The 13,594-nt window shown below is 37.9% G+C and overlaps 1 protein-coding gene across 3 annotated transcripts in view; it reads left to right on the plus strand.

The window, feature by feature from the left end:
* Nucleotides 1–13,594, plus strand: part of TOX (thymocyte selection associated high mobility group box) — a 298,639-nt gene that overhangs the window by 150,641 nt on the left and 134,404 nt on the right. The window lies entirely within an intron of this gene.

The raw sequence follows: 13,594 nt of genomic DNA on the forward strand, positions 1-13,594 counted from the left end.
TTCAGGATCTGCCTGGTGGGTAGCTTTGGAGCCCAAGTGCATGCCGTGATTGAGACTTTCAAGAGCATGTTTGTAGCCCTTTCACTGGGAATGGTTGACGAGGTAGTTCATCATGAGAAGTGACAACAAAAATCCAATGAAAATGTAAATGGTTACATTTATAAAAGTAAATTCTGGGCTATTTATTTTTAGGTACTTAAGACCAGGCCCTTTAATCTGGTGAGGGCATTTAAAGCAAAATTATAACCACCCCACGGTGCCAGCATAAAGTAATCTGTAAGGACACTGTGAGCAAAAATAAATAAATGGATAAGTACAAGCGAGGGAGAGTTCATAGGAGCAGCATTTTGTAGATTTGAATTTTTTTTTTTTTTTCTGGAATAGCCAAACCATGGCTGTTTGAAGTTTCATGTATCGGTAACTATGGCATAAACTCTAACATAGGAGTTTTTTAATGCCTCCAGAGCCGCCCAAAGAGATTTGATAGCTGGGATGGGTGAGGGCCTAGAGAACAAAAATAAAACTTCTATTTTTTTTTTCATGGTGGTTGTCAGTGAATTAATCTAATGTATATGTTAAGGGCGCACTTTGTGAAGCTTTGAAATTTCTCTAAGAACAAAATGTCTTGTGCTTAACTCAAAACAGAGGCGAGCCTGCCTCTCCATGAACTTTGCATTTCGAAGTCATTACGATCACTGCCTTCTCTGGCAGACATTCTGGAAGCTACACTATATTGTCCAGACGAGAAGGTCATCATTCAGTTCAAAGATCTGGACTCCTTTTCCTTCCATTCAACTGAGTTGATCACTTTCAGAATACCTTTGCAAGGCTGAGCTTGGATTTACAATTCTTACTTCACTGAATTCATTCGGCTAAGTAGCCTCAGAGATCCATAGGTAGTTGTGAATAGGACTGTTTGATTAAAAAATGAAAAATGTTACTATTAATTTTCTTCTAACCATCAATCCCCAAACTGTACTGACAAGTTTAGTATTACTATTAGATTAAAGCAACCCAGTATCATCTCTTTGGTGCCTTTAGGGTTTTGAAGTGTAAGGGCTAATTGAATTTGTTTGAAACAGTAGAAACACAAACTCAATAAATGATTGCTGTTATAAAGCAGCTGCTCCCTTTCAGAGAATCATTATGTCCGTCTTAAAGACTTTTGGATAAAGGATTGGAAATTCAAAGCATATACATCATAACAACTTGGCTCCTTAGATTTTTAAATTCAAATACAATGGCTACTATTAAGCCCTGACTAAAATCAAACAACTAACATTATTTCTTTTAATATTTCAATCAGGAGTTACTAAGAATGTTTTAAATATCAGTGATAATTAATGAAAGAGTAAAGAGCCCCAAATACTTTTGGGGCCTTGTAAAGACAGGGCAGGTTTGTGTGCCAGAAGCAAACTATTTTTTAATAATGTAGCACATATGAAAATGTTTTTCGAATGTGCTACTTTAAAAATTAGACTAATGCAAGATAATACATACTCTGGGGGGAATAAACTTTGCAAATTACATAAGTTGAATGGCCTTAGCTAAATTTTACACTTAACATTCCTTTTGTTTACTGTAATATGGTGTGTTCAAAAATTCATTACCTGGTATTCTTTTAGGGAATTTTAATCAATTTACCCCTTTCGGCAACATAAGTAGGATTTTAGTCATCTTACAGGAAAAAAAAAATAGTTTTATTCCTTTTCCTACATAACATCAAACATCTGCATAGTTTAGTAATCCAAGACAACTTGCCTCATAGCATCACTCAACAATTATAATTCCTGTTCAATTTTCAAATCAGTACATGCTTTGGGACTTACAGACTAAGTTGCTAAGTAGCAACATATGGTACAGTACTGTGCCTGTGATGTTGCTGCGAGCAAATAGCATAATTCTAAACTTGAAATGATTTTTATAGAAAGCCAATGCTGGAATGGTTCCAGAAATGGAAGTACACTGTAAAAATTAATGATATTCTTTTAGACGGTCCCAAAGGCCTCTTTGGCACTATCTACTGCAGGCATTCTATACCTCTTAAGCTAGTGTATACAAATCCTTAAATTTTTTTGCATACAGTTTTGTAATTGATAGGCAGCTTTTAAATTGAGTATACTACCTTATAATAAGCCTGACAAATATGCAATAAAAACCCATGACATTTCCACTTCTCCCTGGCCCCATTCTTGGAATATTGACTCTTTTCTCCTCTAATAACTAGTTATAAGTGTGCTGGCCACTCAGTACTTGATTTTATTTTTGAGAGAGTGTGCAGCTGGGGCTGAGGGAGGGGCAGGAGGAGAGGAAGAGTGAGAATCTCCAGCAGGTTCTACGCCCAGCACGGAGCCTGATCTCACAACTCTGAGATCATGACCTGAGCCAAAATCAAGAGTTGGAAGCTTAACTGAATGAGCTATCCAGGTGCCCCACTCAGTACTTTAATATAAACACAATTTAATTTTTTTTTACTCTGCATAGAATTAGAAGCATGTGATACAAGATTTTTTAGTGTGTTGCCAGACCCTGGCTAAGGGGGCCCATGTTGCTTAATTCCTCATGAGATTGCAGATTCCCCCCACACACACCCAAGTAGTTTGTGGGAATATGTGAGCACGCTAAAGAAAGGAGAGCCGGACATGAAGAGTGGCCAACAGTCCTTCATAAACTCCCATCTTTCTCATTCTTAACCTGTCACGTCTGATTGACCAAAATGGCAGAGCACACAACAGCAAGGCAGGAAGGGATTGGGCTTCCCAACTTAGCTCTGAATCTTCTCTAGAATCTTCTGAGCCCACTCAGACTCACACTGTCAGGCCTTTCTCTTTCCCTGAAAAGACTCAAGCCCCTTTCTCTAGCCCCTAGAATTATTGTACCTTTGGTAGCTCCTCATATGTGATTCTACTCAAGATGTAAGTGTTCATTTGAATTAACTACATCAAAGGAAACAGAAGAGGAGTCTGATTCTCTTGGTTGAAACTTTTTATGGCACGAAGGTTATTTATTTATGTTTAGTTTTGAGTATGTGCCATTACTTTTTCTCATTCTCTCTTCTTCTATGAAAGTGTCCAGAATATCATCTTCCATAGCTACCTGTTCATTCTGAGCTTTCCACCCAAACTGGCAACATGTTCCCCCGCTCACCTTCTCTGGATGCAGAAACATTCTCATCCATTCCTCAGTTGGGGTAATGTGTGAAAAAGGTAGCAAAGGACTGACGTTTTTTATACAAGAAATAATCACTTGATGGGGGAATCAGAAGATTTTTCTAGTGTCAGGTCTTAGAGAAGCTAAATTCTTAAGAAGATTACCTAATTGAACCATATTTTCAATCAATCACTTCTTCCTTGACCTTGGCTTCACGCTGCTAAACCAGTTCCTTCTCTTTGGTTTCCATCACTATCCCCTGGCTTCCTAACCCTTTCCTCCCATCCTCCTTTCTTCTTACTCTCCTCCTCTCCTTCCTCCTTATCTCCAAGAATAGTTATCCTTTAAGCTTGAACTAATTTTTATTGTTAATTCTGAGCATCATCCTAAACCCTAAATATTAAGTGTCCTGATGTGAGATCTGATTTTAGATTATTTCAGGTGGTGATCAGATTTCACTCTGCTTCTTTTCTCTTCACTCCACTGAAATCCTCTCTCTTACCTGGCCCTCAGATCTCGAGATGAAAACATGACAATGATAAAATAGAAACAGTTTTCCCCTAGAATCTTAAAACTAAGCATTTAACTTACATTTCATATCACATATTTTGAATAGAAAAGTTGAAGGGCATCCATATATTTAGGGCAGTCCTCTCATGTGAGTTTCAGGTGTGATTTCTAACACCACTGGGCATCTGTTTCTGACTGCAGCTCAAACTCTTCTTCTTCTTCTTCTTCTTTTTCTATTGCCTGTAGTCCTAAGGCTTAACACCATCTACTCAGTCATCAAGACAGAGATTTTAAGAGTCTCCCTTATCACTAGTTAGTGTTGATTCTACTTTTTGGCATAACTTTTGAATCTGTCTCCTCTTCCCTTCTACATAATTATTGCTTAGGCCCCAGGCTCACAGTTTCTCCTTAACTTCTCTCATCTTTCCTCACTTTCACCTTTCCATTTCCCTGCTCTCTGTTGCCAAATGATCCATGTCTCTTTCCTCCTCACACACCTCCTTGCCTCTCCAGTGTATAGTCGGAGGTACCGAAGTACATATTTGCCCCTCCATGGCATGTAGTGTACTAGAATTGGCACCCATTTCCTTGCCTTTCCCATGTGATTATGAGCTCTTGAGGACAGGACTGGCCCCTGCTTCTCCCTGGATCTCCTGGGCCTAGTGTGTCTGACATCAGAAATATGCGCTATTATTTGTTGGAAGATGAATAAGCAATTAAAATATTTTATGTGCCTTAAAAATCACATTAACTCTTTAGGTCTTCTAACTCTTTGCGATGATTTTCAGTCCTGCACAGCAGCCATTTAGTAAATCTGGACCTGCCCGTTGCATTCCAGTAGCTTCTCTCCACCTGGGTCACTGATACCTCGCCATGTTAACAAAAGGCACCACCCCTCCCATCTCCTAAGGCAATCATTTCAAGTACAAGACTCAAAGAATTAATGTGATAATAAACCAGATGGTAATAGGCAGTTATTCCTACAATAATTATTGTACTGCTATTTGTCATAAGCAATACAATGGCAGTGGAACCAATAAGGACTCTCCAAGCTCCTCTGTACGTTAATTTCTTTAATCTACTGTTAGAATCACAGTGTCTTGAGATCTACAAACGTATTGAAAGCTATATATTTTTAATTACATGTTTTTCTAGTAAGAAAAAACTCCAGGTTCAAGTGTAAATGAGGTATGAAAAAAGGGCCTAGAAGGTATACTATTTTAAAGAGCACTTTTGGAAAAAAAAAAAAATCTCTTGACTATGGGTCATAAAATGTCCATGATTGTGACATAAATTTGAACTATAAATTAGACCAATTATTTTTAGATTGGTTCCTTTTGGCAGAAATTTCGGGAGTAAAGTCAACTTGACTTTTTGACCATTGACCCAATAAAATGGCAAAGCCGCCATGCTTTGAGTCATCTAGTTAGTCCAACAAAGTCTGGCATCTTAACAAGCCCAAACTAGTTACTCAAACCAGTCTTCAGCATAACACTCAAATGATTACTCTGCGCAGTCCCGGAGGTATTCATTACAGACAAAATTGCTCTTGTTGCCTTGCATACAAGCTGAGTTTTCAATGGGAAATGAAAGGATGCCTGGAAAAATAGGCCACCTAATTAAGTTAAACTACTCTAGCATTTGGCTTGACATCTTCATTACTCAAAATTAAAAAGATGCTTCACTTGAGCACACAAGTTACTATTGTTTATGTTGTTTTCTTCCTAAATTGGCTTCTTACATGGAAGTCTGTTTTTCAGAATTATATCTTGAAATAGCTCACATATTTCTTACAGTTTACAAAAATGTCTTAATAGCTGTATGGATTCTGAACACGGGCGCCATACAAATATATATCTTAGGGCTCTTGGTAGTCAAACACACATCAGTCTCCCTGAGTATTTTCTTGATCATTTACATATTGGTACGACTGAAATTTAGATGACTTTTTATCTAGCCAGTTTTTATCATTATTATCATCATTATTGTCATTAGAGGGGTATTGACTCCATTAGCTATAAATGATCAGTTACAGAAGAAACATGGATTCCTCAAAAAAAGTTTTAGTAGACCATAAGATTTAAACTGAAATTCATTTGTCCAGTTGAAGTGTTTTATATCAACCTCTCAGGCAGAGCTATTTTGGGAACATTTTAAAACATAAACACATGTAGAGCACACCATCTACTGATTGCCAGTTCCCACTCATTGATACTAATGAGGCAGCTGACAGGTTAAATGTTGTGTATCATATACATTTCCAAGCTGTGGGATTTGTGAATATAAGACTCATTTTTTATTTCACAAAATGAATGTTTGTTGCTGAGTATGCTTGAGAATTTTATGATAATTGTCTAATAGTATATTTTTTCAAGCATTAGGAAAATGCATTTCAGTGATAAAAACGATGAAAATGTCTGAGTGTTATAGCATTGGTGGTATAAATCAGATTCTCAAAAAACACCGAGCTTCATCTGGAGGACGGTTTGTTCGGTGGGCAACTGTCAAGTGACACCAAGACATTTTGGCGCTGGGAAGGGGTGCTGTGACTCCAGGACACCACCTCACCAGTTCTGCAGTGGCACTGACTACATTTTGAGAGCAGCCCATTGGCTTGTAAGAAATTGTACTTTGTAGATTCTTTTTCTTTAGCATATGAACAATTATGAAAAGCTAAATGATCCTTCCTGTGAAGTTTTGCAATATATAACATGCTAGATTTTTTTGTCTGGCACTTATTATAGCAAACCTGTCACTAAAGAATGTCTAAAAAATAGGTATGGTATTTCAAGTTAAGAATAGAGATATGTTGAATGATGTCATCTGTCTATGCCAACTCCATTTCCAAGACACAGATTGTTCTAAACAAACACTAAAATTTTATTATGCCAATATGTCAAGTAGAAACGATTTTGCCCATTTTTAGCATAAGAACACTGAGGCTTGGAAAAGCTGAGGTTTTCTTCCACCCACCCGTATCTCTCCTGAGACCTCCTTCTTCATATCCTCAGCTGCCACCTAAACACCTTTAAAAAAAAGTGTCAAGTTTCCCTTTGCAGTTTCAGTTCCTCGGTTTGGGAGCAGACTTAGCTAGACTTCCCAGAAACACACGGTTTCAGTTTAATCTTTATGTCTATCCGTGTTTTTTTTCTTTCTCCTGTGTTTTTTCTGATCTGTGTTATTTCACAGTTTCGATATAAAAATTTATAACTATAACCCTGATGGTTTGAAATTAATTGATGACTGTCTTGGAAAATTGTCTCCATACATTCCTCGCTACTTATTTGTACACTGTGATCATTGTTGCTGTTGCAAGCAGAGTCAAACAAATGACTCCTCAGTCCTGTCATTAAATTATTCAAATGGAATGGGCTGATCTGAAACTCATTGATGGTCACTATTTGAGATCAGGAATGAAGGCCTCCCTGTATGCAACTGGGTCTCCTTGCATTTCAGAAGGCTCTCCTTCAGGAAGAGCTAAAAACCTACCCGAGAGTTGCTATTTTCTGAATGCCCAAAGCAGAGTGACCTTGAAGGAATGGGTTCAGGGGCTGGTCATGGGACTGCAGGGGTGGGGCAGGGCTGGCAGCCCCAGATGGAAGTTGCCTTCAGGGAAGCCTGGATTCCTCTGTTCTGTGACCCCTGAGCTTTTTTTCTTATGCTGACTCCATTTAAAGTTCTTACTTGTCAAGACAATGGTAAGTATTAGTCGGAAGCTTCTGCTTGGCTAGAAGTTTAGGTTAGCATTCCTCTATCCCCAAGGTAGTGAATGAATTAGATTCCATAATAGTAATAAAAGCTGTCAGTTGGCAGCTCCCAGTGTCTGGCAAGGAACTAAGCAAAAGCTTTGCATACATTATCTCATTTAATCCTTAACAACAGTTCGGTGAGGATGACAGAGGTAAAGTGATTGGCCAAACGGCACAAAGCTAGTAAATATCAGAGCTAAGATGTTGGCCTAGCAAGGCCTAATGCCCAAATCAAATTCCATCCTTGCTCAGCGAGGCTTCATTTTATTTTAGAACTTTAAGGTCAAGATGTTGACGGGCTAACCTCAACCACCTTGGTTGATATAACTGCTCAGCACTGTTATGTGTGTGGGAATATTCTGGAAGATATTAGGTCGAACTAAATTAAATTGCATAAGTTTGACTATCGGTGACCAATCAAAGCAGCAATTTCATATTCCAGTTTTGGTCTCACATTTCATACTTGTTTGAACACACATACAAGCTGCACAAAGGTGAGGTGTTTTCCGCAGTGCCTGGTTCTTTTATTTATGAAGTGATTATTCCTTCCTCCCAGTCTTTTCCAGCCTTCCCCACCCATTTGGCACCACTGAATTCTCACTACTCTTATGTAGGTCCAGTACGCTTTTCCCATCCTTCACACTTTTTCCTTTTCTCCTCCAAGAGGTAAACAAAGTATAAGAGGTCTCCCCATAGAAGACCCCTCCCACCGCTCTTCCCCAAGATCCCACTTCTGGGTAACTGAAGACCAGAGTTTAATCTTCATTAAACTGAAGGAATTATCTCCAACTGTTCAACTTCTTTTTTTTTTTTTTTTTCCCTCTTCCATTCCCCTATCTTCAGCTCCACTTCAGTTTAAGCTTTCTTTCTAGCAAAGACCTTAGGAAGTGCAAAAAGCCTCAAATATCCAGGGGTCCTCTTGGAATTGCTTCCCAGTTTAAGGTCCAAAAAGTAGGAATTGCCTATGACTAGGAACAGGAGCCTCTCTTTCCTTTTCCTGGCCCCTTTGATTGAGGGAGGAATAAACTAAAAACTTAGACCATCTGTTTAGTTCTCTCTGCTGATCTTTAGGAAGAATGTGAGTCTACATACCCAACATTTTACTGATTTCTACGCAACGGGCAAAAATGAAAAGAATGGCCATAAACACATACAATATGTTTTTTATATATACATATATATAAACTAAAATATGTATATATAATAATAGGCCAGCACTGAAGGCTCAACTCCATCCTGGATGTCTGCACATAATTTAGCAAATAGAAGTTGACCATAAGCAAAAATAAACTTAACACAGATTTTTTTTTTAAAGAAAATGTATTAAAGCTTAAAGACTATAAATGTTTTAAGATGGTATATTAAAACCCAATGCATTTTATTTAGTTATTATATGAATAAAAAAATAAATCCGTAATTATCCTCTGGGTCTCCTCTCTGCCCAACTGGTTTTCTAAATACAAGCAAATCTTTGAACCTCTTTGGACCTCATTTTACGTATCTGCAGAGTGGAGGCATAGTCTTCAAGGTCTTCTCCTGAGTGAGCATTCTGTGTGATTCCATTTGAGCATAAACATAGAACTCCAGAACATTATTCCAAGAAAAAATGCATAAGGCTATTCATCGGAATGTGGTTCATAACAGAAAAATCAGAAACACCCTAAATGTTTGGTAATTGGGAACTAATAGAATAAATTATAGAACATGCACACCACAATATAATGTACAGCCATTTAAACAATAATGTAAAATATATTAATGGGCATGGGAAATTCTTCATGATTCATTTTCAGTGATCAGATTAAATTATATGGTGGCATGATGACAATAATAAAAAATGATAATGTAGCTAACATGTATTGATTGTTCTCATGAGCCAGTATATTACTCAGATTATTTATATTACCTCATTTAATCCTGATTACCTTTAAAAAATTGAATACAATTGTCATCCCCATTTTACATATTTGGAAACCAAGGCTTAGAGGAAGTAGGGACTTATACCTACTAAGCAATAAGCTGAGATTTGCATATAGCATTTCTAGCTTCATAATCAAAGCTCTGTGATCTGACTTTTAAAATAAAAACCTGAAACAAAATAACAAATATGAAATATAAAGAATCTTGCAAGATGCACATGTTTTAATAGTGGGGTATTATTCTGAGTGGGTGGACTAAGAGTGACTTCTTTTCATTAACAAATAATTTATAAAATAAAGCAAAAATGTGTAAGCTGAATCTCAGAATATATGAACTCAGTAAGAGTTGAAAACCTCTGAAAACTAAAAAAATCATAGCTGCCTTTGTACATAAAATTGTATGTAAACAATAAAATTTAAGTGTTTTAACCACCCTTTTAAACACCCAATATGGAATGATACCTGTTATCGGAAGAACATCCTTGGGCCCCCACTAGGGTTTCAGAAGTATCCTGTGCACCTTGATCTGTTCTTCCTAATCATTCGTGTGTGGATTGTGGCTTATGGGGGGAGTACTTTATTTATTTCCCAGAAATTTGCTTTTTGTGTTTGTGTTTTGTTTGTTTGTTTACCCAAAGGGAAGGCCCATATGACAACAGCACACAACACTTGGTTTTAAAGTGTCCTCTAAAAGTGCAGCTTGGAGAGGCACCTGGGTGGCTAAGTGGGTTAAGCCTCCGATTCCTGATTTCAGCTCAGGTCATGATCTCAGGAGGGATAGAACCCCAGGTCTGGCTCAGTGGGGAGTCTGCTTGACATTCTCTCCTTCTCCCTCTGCCCCTCTTTCCTCTTGCCCTCTCTCTCTCTCTTTCTCAATCTCTCTCTCTCTCTCTCAAATAAATCTTTTTTTTTTTTTAATGCAGCTTGGAGACCCATATAGGCCTCCAAACAATACTGAGAGGAAATAAATCTTCCCCACTTCAGTATCATAATGAAGTATGGCAGGAGAAACACCCATATGTAAATGCTAAGGACTTTTCTGGAAGTCTTTGGAGAGGTGGCCCTAGCATCAGCCCTGATGCACCGAAGTATTAGACTACCTTGCCCCACCAACCCCTGATCTTAGGGTGCCTGGCTCACTGCCCCAGGACCCTGAATCCTCAAAGCTTCAGTCTCTATTAATGGAGCCGAAGCTCAACCAATCCTGGTCCTAAGAAGAGCTAATGTCAGACATTCACTGGGGCGGCCTCAAGTCAACGCAGTTTTCTGGTTTCATTCAGCCTTTACACATTGGGTTTTCAATTATAAAAAAAAACAAAACAAAACAAAAAACCCCACAATCCAGTTAAAACCAGTCTCAATAGAGGACTGAATTGGGCTCCACACCCCAAAGTCTGTTTTGGTCAGTGGGACCAGTCTTGCTCTTGAAGTGTTCTTAGAAGACCTGACCTTGCTGTTGAAACTTCTAGGCACACTGTCCAAACTTGCTCATTTGTTGGTTTTGTGATCCTCCTTGATCACATACTGCATTTCGGCAGAAGTGTCTAATATTCAGGCCTGGTTATCAGGGTAAATCTGCTTGTAACAATCCCTTCATCATCCCAGCTTCAAGTGATTCCATTGTTGTTTATACTTGACACTTTCAACACGCTTTTTATTGGGAACCTCAGTTTTTATGTATCTTCTAATTCACTTGCTTTATAATAAACTGCATCTTATAGTTCTTTGTATCTCAAGTCATGCTTTGCAGGATGCCTTACACATAGTAGGTACACAGAAAATGCTTCGATGGCTGATGAGGTGCCCATTGTCTTTTATTTAACACAGGGTACAAAAAAATTAATGAGCACAAGTGAAATAAATATTGTACTTTCTACCAAAAAAATTGCATTTTGATAACTGTTGCTTGAAAAATTAGTACATTGTGTGTTTTTAAATGAAGATGATTTATTGCTATTGTCTAACATGTGAAGAAAGACAAAAAAATTGTTTGCAGGATCATTGGCTTGAGCACATCAATGGCACTGTTGGACAATTCTTGCTGAGTGTTAAGATGATTTATGTAACAGACCGAAGCTTTGCACAGTAATACATTATAGTCTCAAGCTATCAACCCTTGTTCATGCAGAGACAAAAGAATCTGAAAAATACCTACTTCTGAAGGTCTTCTCAAAAGAAATTGGAGATAATGTTGATGCTGTTTAAACTCTTTTGAGAGAAATCACCATTACATGCAATGTCTTAACTTCTGAAAACAGATAGAGGAAGCTTATCATTTTTCTTTTTTTAATCACTTTTCTAATCATTAATCATTTAATCACTCTGCGGTTGACTCTGCTTTCCATTTAGTTATTTGAATCAGGCAATGTGAATTTTCAGTAAAAGATGAAACACATTTAAACAGTGGTATTTTTGTATCTTGAAATTTCAGGAATTATGTTACAGATTAAAAATTAAGGAATTCCATATACACGTGATGGCAGTGCTATTTATTTATCTTTCAAATAAAGATCTATATGAGAAACATATTTTACAACGTTATAACCATAGCCATATTTTCAGTGTATGCATGATTGCATGAAGCCATCACATAATTTAAAGATATGTACAAGATGATATCTTTTGAATTCTTCTGAGTTATGGGACTTCTTGTCACCAAAGATCGAGTGCTCTGTATAATGATTGCAATATGTGGACGGAGACCCACAAAGACAAGGCCCCTCTGGTAGAGAAACCAGATTTTAAAAAGAGAAGAAAAGGCGAAGTCCAGAAGAGAGTTCCCATTATTCGTTCCTGGTCAGCATATATTAACACTCTATCTAGACGGTATGAGGACATGAATTCTCTGTAGTCAAAAGTAAGCTCATCCTAATTAACATCCCACTTCCAGATGCAATAATGTCGAATAAGAATAAAAAATAAGAACAGGCTGTAGCAAAAGGAAATGTGAACTGCAGAAAGAGAAAATAATGTAAACAGGATACCCAGGTCATGGAATATGTTAAGCAATATGATTAAGAAGGAATGTGAGTATGTAATTAAACAGATGGGGGGTGGGGGGGATGACATCTTCCAGAAACCAGGTGAGGCATTTCCTTTCCTTTGTCACTAAAATTGGGATCCTGGACAGGTTTTAACTGGAGCTTCAGTCAAAGGGCTGGAAAAGCCTCCAAGGAGATCAAACCAAAAGAGACTGGAAGGATCTTCTATTCCTTTCCTATAACCCAGTCTCTTGATTCAAACTCAAATACAATCCATCTGATTGGCAATTTTGCCTTCTTGCCAAAACTTCCAGGGAAGGCGGCCTTTCTACAGCGTAAGGCAGTGTGTTAGGAAGTATATAGCTCTTGTTGCAGATTTAGCCACTGAAATTTTGATTCGTGAGTTCATCAGCCTTTTCCTAAGGCCAGTAGGAGTGGATCTGCCAGAAGGCCCCCAGTCAAGGTTGCCAGTCCCTCTGCACGGCTCCCTGACAAAGCAGAGCTATGGCCCTTGGCTCATTTAGTCATCGTCTTCCAAGCTCTTCAGCAACCCTTGTCTGTTTACTGTTGCCCACTCTCTCATTTCTTCTTTCATTTCGAAAGTGCAATTTAATTCCATTAAAATAAAGGCAAAACTTGATCTTAGCTATTTATGGGGGGCAATTAAATAAACACATTATGTCTGAGTGGGGCTACGCTCCATTTCAATATGTGTTCTCATCAATGGTAAGTACACTGAAATGCCTTCATAACGATGTCTAAATCCCCTCCTGTAGTATCTGTAGTTGTTTGTTTTCTTGGCCATGACCCAATCCATGGGATGTATAAATGTATTTAATATTAACCAGAGCTATGCTAAAGCTATTATTTATCAAGAAATTTCGATGTCGCAGAGGTAGGTTATTAGGCTTTTTACCAACCTTTTTTTTTTTTTTTTTTTTTTTTGCTTTGAATGCTCAAAAGCATCCCTTGAAGCATGTTTTGAAACTGAGTAAGAAGATTGCCTCAGAACCCACACCTAGATGCAGAGCACCTAGATGCAGTTCCTGTCTACTGGAGTCCAAAGTCTCCATTCCTTCCAATATGCTCTTGGCCATTCTTATTAGTCCCTGGAAAAATCAAATGAGTATTCTCAACCAATCCAAAAATCCATCCCTTCCTCATCACAGAAAGATGTAGCACTTTATAAGCTAAACGTGCAAATGCTGATGATGAGGTTTTAAGACAATGACTTGAAACAGCCATTGAATTTACTATTTAGAACCATGAAAATACTCTCTTGAGG

The sequence above is a fragment of the Vulpes vulpes genome, chromosome 13, assembly GCF_048418805.1.
Source record: "Vulpes vulpes isolate BD-2025 chromosome 13, VulVul3, whole genome shotgun sequence".
Taxonomy (NCBI): Eukaryota; Metazoa; Chordata; class Mammalia; order Carnivora; family Canidae; genus Vulpes; species Vulpes vulpes.